The following is a 16,590-nucleotide window of genomic DNA, read 5'->3' as shown; positions in this document are numbered from 1 at the left end:
ACACAAGCTGCTATTTCCTTTATTCTTCATACTAATCAAAGTAAAAATATATATATATATATATATATATATATAAACTATGAATTTTTAAAGAATATACAGCTATGCAGGAACCTAAATTTATTTGTTGAGGATGGTGAAGACTCATATTTTCTTTCCCTTGTTGACTCATCACTGTGATATTGAATGTGTGAGGAACTTGTAAACAATGAAATTCTTTGTAGTGCTTATACATAAATTCTACTACTGTCTTCAAGATATTGAAATATTATGTAAAAATATAGATCTTACCAATTCATTTAGTAAATTAGCTAATCATTTAGCATGCTACATTGGAAGGAGAAAGAGACTATGCATGTGACCACAAGCATGATACTTAATCTCCATAAACATCAACTTCATCTGCAAAATGAACATAGCATGTATACTTCATCAGGTTGTTTTGAGGAATAAATAATATATAACATGTATAGAGCACCTACTGTGGTGCTTAGTAAATTTTTTTTCTCTTAGCAATGTCTCGAGGATGGAGAGAGCAGCCTTAAGATGGTACCACAGTTGTAGGCTGTGGGCAGTCAGCACCGCACAAGGTACTTTGGCTCCTGAGGAAATATTGGTGTGGGAAGAATAAGTACTCATATGAATGAGGAAGGCTCTAGAAGATGATGAAGGATATCTATTTCACTGATTACTCAGGCTTGCCCAGGGCCAGCATAGACAGCTGCAATAAAAGCATGCCTAAGTTCTTTTCAGAGTAGTCTGCCTGACTCTGAAAGGGTGAAGTTCATCTGCAAGAGATACCAGGGCAGGAATCCCTTCCACTTTGTCCTAGGACAGATGGTGAATTACAACCTTATTGTAGCCAAGGACTACTTTGTAGAATCTCTAATTTTTGGAAGGATTCCAAGCAAATTGCATTTATTATGTAATGATTGTGGTCCCATTTTTAAGACACGGATATCTGTCAATCAGGGTTTATGATTGTGTAGATAGTCTGTGCTTTTATAGAGTTGACATAATCTGTCTTAAAAGTTAAAAGAAAAATAACCTGTAGAGTTTTCTCTTAGGAAATATTCAACTTATGCTTTCATTCTTTGTTTGCCCATTTGTTTATTTATTGGAACCACTGACTATAGCTTGTGGACCCCTAAAGATCAATGAACTTGGGCTTGTTATTTTTGTTTACAGGTTGTATATAAGATCTGTTCATACTGATTTGCTCAGGTTGGGACAGAGCCATTGTGAGTAGGAATTGCTATCCCCAACACTCTCTATACTCTTACCTTACTATATTTTTTTATAGCACTCATTCCCACTTGTACTTATATGTTATGTTTTTGTTTACTGTCTGTCTCCATGAGAGCAGTGACTTTGTCTATTGTTTTTACTGCTATATTGCCATGACCTAGATCATTGCCTGGTATGCGGTACCTATTTGCTGAATGAAGTGGTTGTTGAACAATTGTTTCCTTTTAATAGCTGCATTCTCCTGTAGAGGTGGCTGGGGAAGTGGAGAGGAGGTTTCTATTGAGTTCTATCTGCAAGACCGGTGGCATGGTACTGGGAACTGACTCAGGAAGTTGGGAAGAAGAGGCAGATGTAAGCCCTACCATTTCCATGAGCTCTTTGGACATTTCAGTTGATCTTCCTGAGCCTTGGGTTTTGGATCTGAGTCTTTACTGCAACCCTCAGAGGGTTGCAGTAAAAATCAAGTATAATAATATATACCCTATCGTTTTGTGGACTGCAAATATTTATTAGCATGGCATCACCAGAAAAAGCAAGACATTTGGGACATCGTCCAAATAGTTGTACTCTGCCTCTAAAAGCTATATGGATTTGGGTTGAATATCTTTCCTTTTCTAGGTCTCAATTTCTTCACCTGGAAAAGGAATTGTTATTAATGATCCTGAACATCCCATCCAGCTATGAAAGTCCATGTCATAAGGACTGTATTTTTCTTTTCATGTTCCTTCCTGAGGTTAGGGATTATGTAGGTGTTTCTTCAATTTCTATGAAAATACCATAAAAAAGATTTAATGTCAGGTGTTGCTTCATTTTCTTTATCGCCATTAGGCATTGTCCTACTTAGAGTGACAAATTCACAGTCTAACAGTGCTTAAGTTTTCAGTATCTTTCACTACGACAGCCCACAGTGGCTACAAGGAGCACCTTTTCCCACATAATTACTACTGTTGATGTGAGACTCAGCACATTTGACAGAGGCAGCTTGCTGTGATGACAGAAAGGGTGCTGAGTTATACAGGAGTCCAGCTTTCACACTCACATTATTCTGTCTTTGGAAAACATGTCTTCCACTCCCCACTAAATGTGAGAAAGAAAACTGCTTTGCCTGTACAGAGCATTCTATTTTCAGAGACTCTCTGAGGAGATCATGACAGCCATGGGCTGGATTTATGGGTGAGCTGTGCTTACCAGCTTACATCTTACATCCTAAGCTGATGAATCCCATAGTTCATGTTAACATGTCTGGACTCTTTACACAGTGAAACTCATGCTTTCCTCCAGGAGGAGACAGGCACTGAGGGCCAGGGAAGCTGCTGCAGTGCACTGGGGGCTTAATACCATGCAGAGGATGCTGTTATTAGGAAAAGAAATCTCCTTTAGGGCATCGATTTCTTATTTCCACATAAGGGATATGGTACTGTCCCTGTACCTGTCTCAAATCCTAGTTGGGGTTATTAAACAGTGATTGGACATGAAGCTATTGAACTAGGAGTGAATGTAGATAGAAAGCCATTCAGTCAGTGTCTGGGTAGGCAGTTACTCACTTGGGTTTCGGTGAAATAGGTGGAGTGATGGAGAAACTGCAAAGACCAATTAGAGTTCGAGTACTTTATATTTTAGTTAATTTAAAGTGTTTTAAGGTTTGCCATAATCTCATTCCAACATATAGGCCTAACTCTTTCTCATTTCTCCCCAGAACCTGTCCTTAATTCCAACTAGTCAAATCTTACTGCCTTTAATTTGAATTTCGTCTGTGTTGCTTTCCTCACGTGATGCCTTTGGTCTAGAGATCTGTCTCCTTTGCCCCCATTCATCTAATTCCTGTACTTTTCTTAAGGTACAGATGCAGTCCTTCCTGCCTCATTTTACCCTACGAGCCATATAAATTGCCTTTTTCTGAACTATTACTATATTTTATCCTCATATGTTAGATTTAACTCCATCATAGGTTATATGGCCCTCTGATTTCAGAGCATACTTTGTTTTAAAAAAACTTCTCTTGATTTCTAATGAAGTATTAGAAATATAGTAAGTTCACACAAATTTCTTATTTGTTGGTTGCCAGGGTCTAAATGATTTCTTTTTTTTTTTTAACATCTTTATTGGAGTATAATTGCTTTACAATGGTGTGTTAGTTTCTGCTGTATAACAAAGTAAATCAGCTGTACCTATAAATATATCCCCATATCTCCTCCCTCTTGTGTCTCCCTCCCACCCTCCTATCCCACCCCTCTAGGTGTACACAAAGCACCGAGCTGATCTCCCTGTGCTAGGCGGCTGCTTCCCACTAGCTATCTATTTTACATTTGGTAGTGTATATATGTCCATGCAACTCTCTCACTTCGTCCCAGCTTAACTTTCCCTCTCCTCGTGTCCTCAAGTCCATTCTCTATGTCTGTGTCTTTATTCCTGTCCTGCCCCTAGGTTCTTCAGAACCATTTTTTTGTTTTTAGATTCCATATATATGTGTTAGCATACGGTATTTGTTTTTCTCTTTCTGACTTACTTCACTCTGTATGACAGTCTCTAGGTCCATCCACCTCACTGCAAATAACTCAATTTTGTTTCTTTTTATGACTGAGTAATATTCCATCGTATATACGTGCCGCATCTTCTTTATCCATTCATCTGTCGATGGACACTTAGGTTGATTCCATGTCCTGGCTATTGTAAATAGAGCTGCAATGAACATTTTGGTACATGACTCTTTTTGAATTATGGTTTTCTCAGGGTACATGCCTAGTAGTGGGATTGCTGGGTCGTATGGTAGTTCTATTTTCAGTTTTTTAAGGAACCTCCATACTGTTCTCCATAGTGGCTGTATCAGTTTACATTCCCACCAACATTGTAGGAGGGTTCCCTTTTCTCCACACCCTCTCCAGCATTTATTGTTTGTAGATTTCTTGATGATGGCCATTCTGACTGGTGTGAGGTGATACCTCATTGTAGTTTTGATTTGCATTTCTCTAATGATTAGTGATGTTGAGCATCCTTTCATGTGTTTGTTGGCCATCTGTATATCTTCTTTGGGGAAATGTCTCTTTAGGTCTTCTGCCGATTTTTGGATTTGGTTGTTTGTTTTTTTGATATTGAGCTGCATGAGCTGCCTGTATATTTTGGAGATTAATCCTTTGTCAGTTGCTTCATTTGCAAATATTTTCTCCCATTCTGAGGGTTGTCTCTTCGTCTTGTTTATGGTTTCCTTTGCTGTGCAAAAGCTTTTAAGTTTCATTAGGTCAGGGTCTAAATGATTTTTAACAATTTTTTTAAAATCTCGAATTCAAATGAAAGCATCTTTGATCTCCCAAAACTGTGTCTTTCATTTTTTTTTAAAGCTCTTTGTTAAAAATCTGTAAAGAACTGGAGTTCCTTGGTGGCCTAATGGTTAGGATTTTGAGTTTTCACTGCCATGGTCTCGGTTCAATCCCTAGTCAGGGAACTGAGATCCCACAAGCCACGGGGGGTGGCCAAAAAAAAAAATGTGTAAAGAGCCATGTGAAGAGCCTAGTACAGACCCTGGCATATATTAAATGCTCAATAAATTTTAGCTTTATCATTGTCACCTTCACTGGCTTTGTTTCTCATGACTCAGTTTGTGTCAACATAGAATATGTTTCATGCTTAGTCCCCCCTAAACACACAATGCCCCCACATCCTTCTCTGTCTCAGGGAGGAAGGGCAGCCCTAATTCATTGTCTTCAGGGTCACCATCTTCTTTCTCTCCCCTTCCCCCTCCACCATAATACTTCCTTCTGCTAGTCAGTATTATTTTTAGCATCTTCTAAATTTATTTCCCCCATTAACCAATGCACTGACCTCTCTCTCCATGGAATCTTCCACAATAATGGGCTGTTTATGCTTAATGGTATTACAAATTTAATAATAAACCTATTATGAATGATAATTTCAGCAATTTTTAAATATATTTCTTTTTTAAATAGTGGCAAGATCTTTCAGTGATTCTGTACTTTTAGTTTCATGTACTTTATAGAATGCATTCAAAGTCATTTGCTTAGATTTTTTTCCTGAATGCTTCCTAATCATTCTTAATTACTTTTAGATGTAGATAGAGTGAGAAACCTTTTCTGTTTAAAGAAATGTTATTTACCACAAAAGTAGAGCGTGCAACAGCTGGTTGAAAAGAACCCAAAATGAAGAATTATAACATTATAAAGAGAAAGATTAACTTTCTTTCTTATCAACTTGTTTTGGTTCTTGAAACTAGCTTTCATTTTCTCTAGAAGTTGATTGGAGGGTGGGGGCAGAAGGATGTCAGCTATATTAAGGGTGTCTGTATACTGGAGTCAGTTAGATCTGTTTGGAATTTTGGCTCTGCCATTCCCTAATTGGGTGATCTTGGACAATTTATTTAACATCCCTGGGCCTCAGTTTTCTCATCTATAGAATGGGTATAATATGGGTTCAACCTACCTTGTAAGGTTTTCATGTTTTTTAAATTGAATAATATTTATAAAAGACAACACAATGCCCTAGAATATAGTAAGCACTTGCTGCAACCGTGGAGTGATTGCATCAGCTAGAAGAAAACTTTGCTTATTTCATAGTCCATAGTTCAATAATTTCCGAGGCAGCTATTTTGACCTGCCATTCTCTGTAGCTTTGAATTCACTGGAGCCACCCTAGCTATAGTTCTTTGGGAGTTGCAGGGCTGCGACTTCTTTAATTCAACTGTTTTCCCAGTGCCTGGAGTGGAGTTCCCTATGAAAACCGGAGAGAAATGTGAGGAGGTGTAGCCATAAACAAGATTATGAAGGAGACGATTCGTGCTGTTCAGTGTCTTCGCATTTACTTTTTCTATGTCCATGGTTGAAAACTTCCACGCGCCTGGGTACGTGTAGCAGCAGCTGCACTTAATTCTAGATTTGTCATTAATTCAGTTCATAGACACAGCTTCGAGCAGAAGATGGTAACTGGAAGCCATGGTGATAAATGACAGGGGCAGTTCAGGCAAAGAACCAGGGAACTCTAACATGGAGTAATATTATATTCATGTATTTGTTCATTCATGTATTTATTTATTCATCCAGTAATTATTGAGGAATTTCTATGTTCTAGGCACTGGTCTAGGTGCTTAGGATATATGTCAACAAAACAAAGAATGTCCTGCTTAAGGTCTAGAAGAATGGATACACAATAAAATAAGAGAAATATGGGAAGATAGAAGAGTATAGAGAGGGGCCTACCGTAGTCTATGGGTCATGGAAGGCCTCCATAAAGGAGTGTTATTTAAGCTGAGTAGGCAATAGCATGAGGGAATGAAATGTGTTTCAAAAGAAAATAGCCTATGAAAAACACAAGGGGCTTGCAAAAGCGTGCTGAGAATTAGGGCTTGTTAGGCAGGCTAACATTTTGTCGCCCCTTAAAATGGATATTTAAAAACTATTCATTCAATATTTACTTCTTGGGGTCAAGGAGGAATTGATTTTTCTACTACGAAAAACTATATGCAAAACACATTCTCTTAGTAATTCACTTCAGCAGGGTCGATATTGTGGAATTATTCAATGAAATGTTCCCCATTTACTTCTTTTTCTTCAGTTTGTGTGTGTTTTGAATCAGAGAACTTCTTGGGAGGTGTGTTAAAAATGCAAAATTTAGGGCTTCCCTGGTGGCGCAGTGGTTGGGAGTCTGCCTGCCGATGCAGGGGACGCGGGTTCGTGCCCCGGTCCGGGAAGATTCCACATGCCGCGGAGCGGCTGGGCCCGTGAGCCATGGCCGCTGAGCCTGCGCGTCTGGAGCCTGTGCTCCACAACGGGAGAGGCCACAACAGTGAGAGGCCCACGTACCGCAAAAAAAAAAAAAAAAAAAAAAAAACCCAAAAAACAAAAACAAACAATAAAGATCCAAGTTAGCAAGCCCAGTATTTCTAATGTGTTCCAGTGAGGTGAGCACCCCAGCAGGTTCAGCGTCTACTTAAACTCTTAAATAAGTTAAGGGTGATGAGCATAAAGTGCAAAGGAGAGCGTGTGAGACAAGGCTGTAAAGGTAAGTGGGGTCCAGTTATGAAGCGCCGTGTATGACATGTGAGGAGTTTACAATTTGTCTATAAGAAATGTGAAACATTGAAGCAGGGAAATGACACAGCAAAATTTTTGGTTTAGGGAGATCTTTCTTGTGGCAGTGTGAGCCAAAGCATTGGAGGTAAGCAAGGCCTAATAAAGGAAAATGCATCAGTAGAATGTTTGGATAATTGAGGTGAGAAATGCTAGTATATTTAGCTAGGAGGGTGTCAGTCAGTAAAGTGTAGGGCGTGTCTTGATACATGAAGCAGAGTAACTGGAAGTATTAGAGGAGGCATTATCAGCTGAACCTGCTGGCAGATAACAAAGCACCATTCCCTAGACCGGAGTTCAGAGACAGGACTCCAGTTCATGGTCCCTGAGTGGTAAGAGTGAGGGGAGGCTTAATAGGCAAGGGTTTATAAACCTCCCTGATTAAGACATGGATCCTGGCAGTGGAACTGTCATACTAAGAAGAGACTTTATTATAAGAAAAAGGGCATGAGAAAAAGAAGAGGAGAGATGTACAGAGAAAGGTGCATTTCAGTGAGGATGTGGATCTGTGAGGAATCTCAGTCTGAAGGCCTTAATTATCACACTTGTGTATCAACAGCTCCTTGGAAAGAATTTGAGAGACTAGGATGCTAATAGCTGATAATGGCATAATGTTTTACGTATTCAGTCTTTGCATCCTTCCAATTAATTTTCTGCACAGCAACCAGAGTTCTTAAAGAGAAACCTGGTCATTCATTGCTTTCCTTAAAAAACTTCAGTGTCTTTTTTGATAAATACCAGAATCTTTGTTGTGGTTTACACAGCCCTGCTACTGCTAACCCCTGCTCAACTTCTGGCCTTGCTTTGAGGCATTCTCTCCCACCCTTAGGGTTCAACCACCAGAGGCTTCTTTCAGTTTGTTTTTTTTTTTTAATTCTAAACAACATTATGCCTGTTTCCAGACTTGCTATGTGCAATGCTTTAGAACCCTCCTCTCCTCCTCACTTACTTTTTAACTTCTGGCCTAAATGCTGCTTTATCAGGAAAGTCCCCTATTACGTATTCTCACAGCTACCTCCATTTTCCTTTCATAGCTTTTATAATTATAATCAAATAATCATTTTAGAAATGTTTTATCATGTCTCTCTTCACAAGTAGATTGTAAACTCATTGAGAGGGGAAACATGCTTGCTTATTTATTGTAGTATATCTTGTGCTCAGCAGTGTCTGACATATATGTCATCAATAAATATTTATTGAATAAATAGTTGAATCATGGATTATTTTTAAGTACCCTGTAGCTATGCCTTAATTCAAAGCATTGTTTTTTTTTTAGTGGTAGTGCTGAAGTCATCAGTAGCAGAGAAACAAGCATCTTTGAATAGGGATGGACCTTCCTAGCATCCCTTAAATTATACTGTTTATGCATTTTCCTACTTTATAGCAGAATGTTGTCTTTTTAGGCAAAGAACAAGTAGATAGAAAGGACAGAAATATACCTAAGCTAGCATTTTGAGGGAGGAGAATGGAGGGTAGGAAAGCTAGGTCACCTAAGTTGAAGCAATGAAATCCCTAAGTATAGATATTCCTAAGCAGAAGATGTTTGGTAGATATTTTGCTAACATGGATTCTTTTTTTGAGATATTAACTGAAAGTTGAGATGTTCATTTTTCCTCCTTGAATTTCCCCCCTTTTCTGTCCTCCATTCAAGCTGACAACATATTTCATACTTCCTTGCCACATGAAAGGTCTTTGGCAGGGTTTCCTGGCTTCTGTTTGCCCACTGAGGATAATAAAATTTGGAGAGAGAGGAAATTGGTATCTCTATGTGAAACCAAGAGAGACAGAAGGTTCGCCAAAGGAAAAAGAGCTTTCTCCAGGTCTGGGGGAGGAAACAGGTCTGCTGGTTCTTGAACAGAGGGGACGTTCACGTCCACCCTGGAAGCACCCAAGGGTGTAGCAGAGTTTCAGGAGAAGTCTCCAGGTGATAAACCAGGTGGGTTAGATGCCAAGCTTAGAGTCCTAGCTTTGTCAAAGAGCCCCTACCCTATGCATGGCATGGAAGTGGCACACTGGTGGACTTGATGGGCTCATGTGGCTGCAGCAAAATCCAACTGTTACCAGTGTGAGCAGATACCTAGTGATCAGTGTTCTACTGCCTGGACGTAGAGTAAGACCTTGGAGCCTCAGCACAAACCTGAGGGTGGGAGAAAGCCTGGAAATAGCTGAGATTGAATTTCTCACCAACTCAGTGGGACTGGGTACTCAGAATAGAAATTAGATGGTTTACGGACAGTAATGAAATGTGATTTTGCTTATTTATCTGATTAAGATTCATACCTCCTACATTAAGCAAATGAACAGTAACAAAAAAGCTATGCTAGTCTTCTCTTTCTAGTTTGAGGGGATAGTTCATTTTTATTTAACAATTTTTAAACTTCTGAGTTAAATGTACATAGTATTTCAAAGAGTTCAGCATTGAACTATCTACTGCACTAACTGATCTCAGCAGCAGCAGACAGCTCTTAACGATACCTTGACAATAAGACTAAGAAATAAAACCCAGTTCTAATCCATTCTGATAGTCACATCATGCTGCACATGTCTGTGGGGGCTGCTTGCTTTATCTGGATGAAAAAAAGTAACACATGAGCACCAACAACAAAGAGTCGGTCTATTATCAGCAAAGAGTGATTATCTCAGTGAAGCACAGAAGTATTACCTTAAACAGAGTAAGCTAGATACAGTATGTGTTCCCCATTTTAGGAGGAAAATGCAAAGGCAATAGGTGTACTGTAAGAACATGTTGATGTTGGGCTGGCAATACTAACTTGACAATGGTGGAGAATTGATGGCAAACAAAGTGAAATTTGGAAATCAGATTTTTTTGTGGCTTAATATTGAGACAAGGTTTCTCTGTGTAATCATTTTTACTTGTGAATTATCATTTGTTCCATTTTTTCAGCAATATTTATTGAAGGCTCATTGTGGGATAAGCTATGGGAGACACAGAAATTAACTTGGGAAAGTGACAATACATATGCAAAAATGGTTATAACACAAGGCAAGTAATAAGTTTATAAAAGGCAGAGGAGAATGATACTCCTCTCTTCCTTTTCTCTCCCTCTCTCCTTTTCCTTTCTCTTTTTTCTGCTCTTCCTTTTACTTTCATTTCCTTTTTATTAGTGCTTGCATATATAATGTGTAAAAGTTTTATAAACAAGTAGGAAATAACAGGTTGACAACTTAAGCCTCTCCTACCAACTCTGGGTATGCACACAAACAATAGAATTCAGGGAGTGGCAAAGAGAGTGGGATGTGTGAATTTATACGGAGTAATGTTTCCCAAGACAACCAACCAGACATGACTTTTTTTGCAGGTAAAAAGCCACTGAAAAAGGCTGAGATAAGGCAAATTAAAGAAAGCAGTGCCAGTGGTGTGTTGTTGCTTTCTCACATTTATGAAGTATGCTTGTCAATTATTTAGGAATTTTGTGAGGCAGATATTAAACTGTTGGTAGCTTGAAATCAGCCGTGGTGGAAATATTTACATCATAGGAAGGGGTAAATGCTACAAATCATGTCTTAAAACATACAAACAAACAAAAAAACAAACACTGAGATGCTCCACCAGCCCACCAATAGAAATGACAATTCCAAGAGTTTTTCACCTTCCTAGTGGGCAAAATTATGGATATTCTGTGTGTGAGGTTTAAGAGCACCTAAGGAGGGCAATACCATAGTTGAGGATATACCAGAGACTGCAAAACTATCTAGGGGTACCAGAGGAGCAAGAAACTTGTGAAGCTGAAAAGAATAGAGAAGGAGGGCATGCTGATGATGCCCAGATAGCCCAACCTCCACTTCTTTGATCGTCAGGAATAAGCCAAAGAACAATTAGATGAGTGGATCATAGTCATTTAGGGAAGGAGAATTTTCACTCCATATGTCAGTCACTGATAGTATTTTCCATGGTGCTTTCTGTTAAATACATTTCATACTGCCGTTCTGTAAGAAGGCATGGTACATAAAAGTAGCAGTGCTTTCACCCTACTGTTATATAATGTGACTTATATTAAGTAATACCTGCAATCTATTTTATTTACTTATTTATACCTATACACATACATATGCAGACACAGTAATAAACATCTAAATGGTAGAGGAAGGTACCAAAACGAAAATAAAAGTCCTTGTTTTCTAACTTCAACGAGATGTTTCAGTCTCACTCTGGGTTCTACTACTTTGAATATGCCACACTCACCATAGGACTCTAGTTCTTTATGTTAAGAAATAGCAATAAATGTCAAATCAGGGGCTCAACATAGAAATTTTAGTATTTTATATGAGAATTGGGGATGCAGCATGCCAATGAAGCCACCTGAGTTACAGAGCAGAAAATATAACTTTTTTCTTTTTAAAGAAAAGATAACAATTTTATGATATTTTTAACTTAACAAAGTTTCTATGTTAGCCCTAATATGAGACTTGTTAATCTAATTTCTTATTTCCCCAGCAGTTTTGTTGTAATTTATTGTCATGCCAAGCAACATTTTGTCCTTATATTTACAAGTTCTTTCTTTTCTTATTCTATTTTTATACCCTCCCTCAAGTACCTTAGAATTTGCTACCTAAACAGCTCCCCTTATCAGCATTTTAGAGGACAAACTGTCCAAGAAGTAAAAAAATTCTACCCTCATTCCTAAGAAATTATAAAGAAGGTACAGGCAGAAGACATCTAATATTTTAAGTGGAATTGTAAACAATTGCCTAAAAATAACTTTTACCTTTTTATTTCTATGGGCACTTCAGTCAATATATATCTTTTATGTCAGATAGTTTTGGTATTGAATTACAATGGATGTATACAAATATATATTAGCTCAATGTTATTGTATCAGTCTAATTTTTCAGTTAGAGAATGTCAGATAGTACATCTAAATAAATGCCAAGAATCATCAGAATGTTTTCAAACCCCAAAGGTTCAGGTGGAAAAATTTATGCAGGTAACATTGCCTGGTTCCACAAGAGTCAACTGAAATAGACAACAGCACATTGCATTATAACATATTGATATTTCATGTTTAATGTTATGTTTAAAATTATATGTAAATATTCTGTAAATACTTTACTAATAATTGCAGAAATTTTTAGTCCATTTCTAATACTTTTCATTTTCACATAAGATAAAAACCAGGAATTCATCAAATATTAGCAACAGGAAATTTCGATTCAAATATCTTTTCCTTTAAATACAGAATATGAATATATGAAAGGAATGTATTAATATTTATGTGTATATACATCACATATCAAAATAGTATGCCTGCACTCCCACATTGGTAATTTGTATTAATCGAATGATCCTCTGAAGATAAAGCTCCAATTACCTTTTTCTTGTAATTTAGTAAATTTAGCTCAAAAAGATCCACAAATGTAGAATATGGTTTTGCCAAAATCTTGACAGGCTGACGAGGCGTTGCGCTTCCTGTTTTTGGCTATGATCAGAAATTTGTTCTTAAGATTTTGTGGTGTATTTTAATTTAAATGCTTCACTACCAAAGAGATTCCCAGGAAATTAAATGCTTTCAGGTTGACCTTGTAAAACTATAATCTCTCATTTTGCACATCCAATTAGCATCAGAGCTTGTTCAGGGGAGATGCTGCCATTTAAGGGCCTTGTGAGGTCCTACATTCATATGTCCAGTTCATTCATGTCACGTCCATAAAAGACTGCTGGCCTTACTTTCAGTCTTCTGGGGCAACTTGCTATGTTCTGTTGTATCAGTTTTCAGCACGTAGCTGTTGCCCCTGCTCCTTACTCTCCTACATTCCTGATGCTAGAATTCCTGATGTTTTGTTAACTTTAATTCACTTTAACTCCCTTGTATAATATATTTTACCTCTGCTAAATATTATCCATTTGATAACCCCTCCTATTCAGTCTTAGTAGGAAAATGTTTAGATAGACGTGTCTGAGAAATTGATATCTCTAAGTTCATTTCCAGGATGATACATGGTTCTGAACAATACTGAATTGTAATGTTGTCAAAATAATTCATCTAAAGAGGATAAATAATTTATTCTCATTGGACATAATTTTGTTTAGAAGAGATGACTCTCTTGGGCTGGGCCAACTAAGATAAGGAGGAGACTGGCAATGTGCTTGTTTTCTCTAAGTCTACAAATCTTGGGGAAATAATTTTCCTTTATCTTTTCATACATTTTCTTAATAGGTGATTTAGAATCTCAGTGTGAGGTTGCCATTTCTTAATAGAAAAGGAATGGGTATTTATCCCTACAATAGAAAGTGAAATAATGTTTTAACACAGGGGTTGGCAAATTGCAGACAGTAGGCCAAATTTTCCCTGTGGCCTGTTTTTGTATGGCCTGTGAGTTAAATGTGGTTTTTACATTTTTAAAGTTGTAAACACACATACAAACACACACACACACAAGAATATGCAACAGGGATCATATTTGGCTTGCAAGACCTAAAATATTTACTCTCTGGCCTGTTATAGAAAAATCTATAGACTTTAAAATAGCTGTAATAAAATGATAATGTAAAATATTTTTTATTTATTTATTTTTTTGTGGTACGCGGGCCTCTTACTGTTGTGGCCTCTCCCTGTTGGGGAGCACAGGCTCCGGACGTGCAGGCTCAGCGGCCATGGCTCACCGGCCCAGCCGCTCCGCGGCATGTGGGATCCTCCCGGACCAGGTCACGAACCTGTGTCCCCTGCATCGGCAGGCGGACTCTCCACCACTGCGCCACCAGGGAAGCCCTAAAATATTTTTTATGTGACAGGTACATGAAATTTTGTGTGTATTAGCTCATTGAAATCTCAGAGGAAGTTAAATGTATTGAGAGTTGAAGTATCATCCCCATTTTGGAGATAAGAAAACTGAGATGTGAAAGGTTAATGTTACACACCTTATCGGTGTCAGAGATAGGATTTACACTAAGGCAGTTGGGGACTAGAGGTAGTACTTATAACCATTGTATAATACTGCCTCAGAATCTGATCTGACTTTTTTTGTTTTAGGTTCTTTCTCCCTCTCTCTCTCTCTCTCTGTGTGTGTGTGTGTGTGTGTGTGTGTGTGTGTGTGTGTGTGAATCCTTCTCTTGACACCAATCTGCAATTAGTCAAACTAGCATGGTTATGTGATTGGCAGAACATTGTTTAAACACAAGACAGAGTATACAAGTTTCTTTAAGCATGTAAAGGGCAAAGCTACTGCTCACAAATTGGCTATACACAGCAATGCTATCAGTTGGATGAGTAAGACCCTCTTGCTCTCAAATGCCCATGAACTTGCCGGCCTACTAATAATACTACTTAATCTGGGTGATGACTCTTCAGGACACTAGCCTTGACAACCTCATAGTATTTTTATACATAGTTGGTCCCTTATGACTGCTCTCTCTAGAGACTTGTGCTATGTGCTTGGCTGCCCAACATTTGAAAATACTGTAAATGGTAACACTCCCAAACTACCCCTCAGTGCTATTGTAAGACTGGAGAGATTAAAGTTTAATTCTAGGCTTGCCACCCCATTCGCAGGTTTTAGGCTTCAGGACCGCCTGAAGCATATTCCTTCAATAGCTAGTTTGCTATTTTTTATGGAGCTTTTCTTCTCTTACACTTGGTTTCTCTACCTATAAATTCAGGGAAAGCTTTTGATTTGTTATGCAGAGTTCCTATCTCTATTGCAATTTTCTCCTATGCATACCTTGAGTTCTAGCCTCCTCAATTATTATTTCTTTGTTGATTTAGTTTTACTGCCTTTGGTTTTGCAGGTATCTGTTAAAATCTTTACTTGCCATTATAACATTCAGTGCCTTTATAAATTTATTCCTTTTATAGATTTATAGCATTATTTCAAGAGGACTTTTGGGAGGAGAGGAGAAGTAAACATATGTACTCGCTCTGTCATTTTGAACTAGAACCTATCAAACTTTAGGTGGCAAAAAAATACATTTGGGGATATACTGATAGGTTTCTTTCCACTTCATGTTTTATTGCATTTCTTCTCCTATATTTTGGAGGCTTTTGCATCAGTCCTGGAATAATGAAAATAAGAGAATCAAAGAAGCAATTCTTCATTTTAAGTTCAAAAATCCATGGTGGAAAACAAAACATTTGTACAGATATATTATTTTCTTGTCCCTAGACTGGGTAGGACTCCATGCAATGGTAAATGGAAGAAAAGAGGGACTATGTGGACTGGCATGATGTCATCCTCAAGAGATGACCAAGCTCTGTCCAAGCCAGAACTCTCTGTGACTATTTCCTGGGAGATGCCAGGGACTGGGGCTATTTCTGCACATCATCTAGTCTCCATTCCAATGAATGGCATGCATTGCTTGGATTGAACAGCTGCTAGGATTTCTTTTTGTTCCCATTGATGAGGATCACCCATTGATAGCTGTCATCAGGGTGTTTGCTTATCTTCCAGAAGGGCTGAAGCCTTGATTTTGTTTAGACTTTAAATGACCCAGGCAGTGTGAATAGCCTCACCTTCATGGCCTACCATATTTTTAAGTCAAAAAAGTGAAGAGGACTTCCCTGGTGGCGCAGTGGTTGAGAGTCCACCTGTCGATGCAGGGGACACGGGTTCGTGCCCCGGTCCGGGAAGATCCCACATGCCGCGGAGCGGCTGGGCCCGTGAGCCATGGCCTCTGAGCCTGCGCGTCCGGAGCTTGTGCTCCGCAACGGGAGAGGCCACAACAGTGAGAGGCCCGTGTACCGCAAAAAAAAAAAAAAAAGTGGAGAGTGTGGTTCTATAAGCCTGGTGAGGAAATGGTGGAGATGTGTCTATCAGTTAGAGCCTGGCAGGAAATAGTTGAGACACTTAACTTGGTAATTTGAGAAGAGTTTAATTACATTTATGAAGGTTTAGACAGGTTTAAGAGCACCAGTAAAGGTAGTACAATACCTCATGGCAGGTTACAGCAGGGCTTTACCTTCCTAGGGCCTGAAGGGTCAAGGGGACAGAGTGGCTCCCAGAACCTAGAGACGAGGGATTGTTAAAAAAAAAAAAAATTTTTTTTTTTTTAATCCAGCCTTTCTCAAGCTTGTTTGACTAATCCTTTTTCTCATGTAATAGCTATTACCATCCTGTGCAACTTTGGGAAATACTGGTATAGATGTATTCCTGCCTAATGAGGTAAATTAAATGAGTTTTCCTGACAGTATTCCTAATTTTATGGGTCTATGAAATTTTCAGAATTGGATCTGTCATCCAATAAGGCCAATTTAAAAAACAGCCTTAGGTAAACTTTAAGTTTCAGAGTTGTTATTCTATACTTTGTAGCTGCTCT

The sequence above is a fragment of the Lagenorhynchus albirostris genome, chromosome 2 (assembly GCF_949774975.1).
Source record: "Lagenorhynchus albirostris chromosome 2, mLagAlb1.1, whole genome shotgun sequence".
Taxonomy (NCBI): domain Eukaryota; kingdom Metazoa; phylum Chordata; class Mammalia; order Artiodactyla; family Delphinidae; genus Lagenorhynchus; species Lagenorhynchus albirostris.
Note: the sequence above shows the minus strand (reverse complement) of the source record.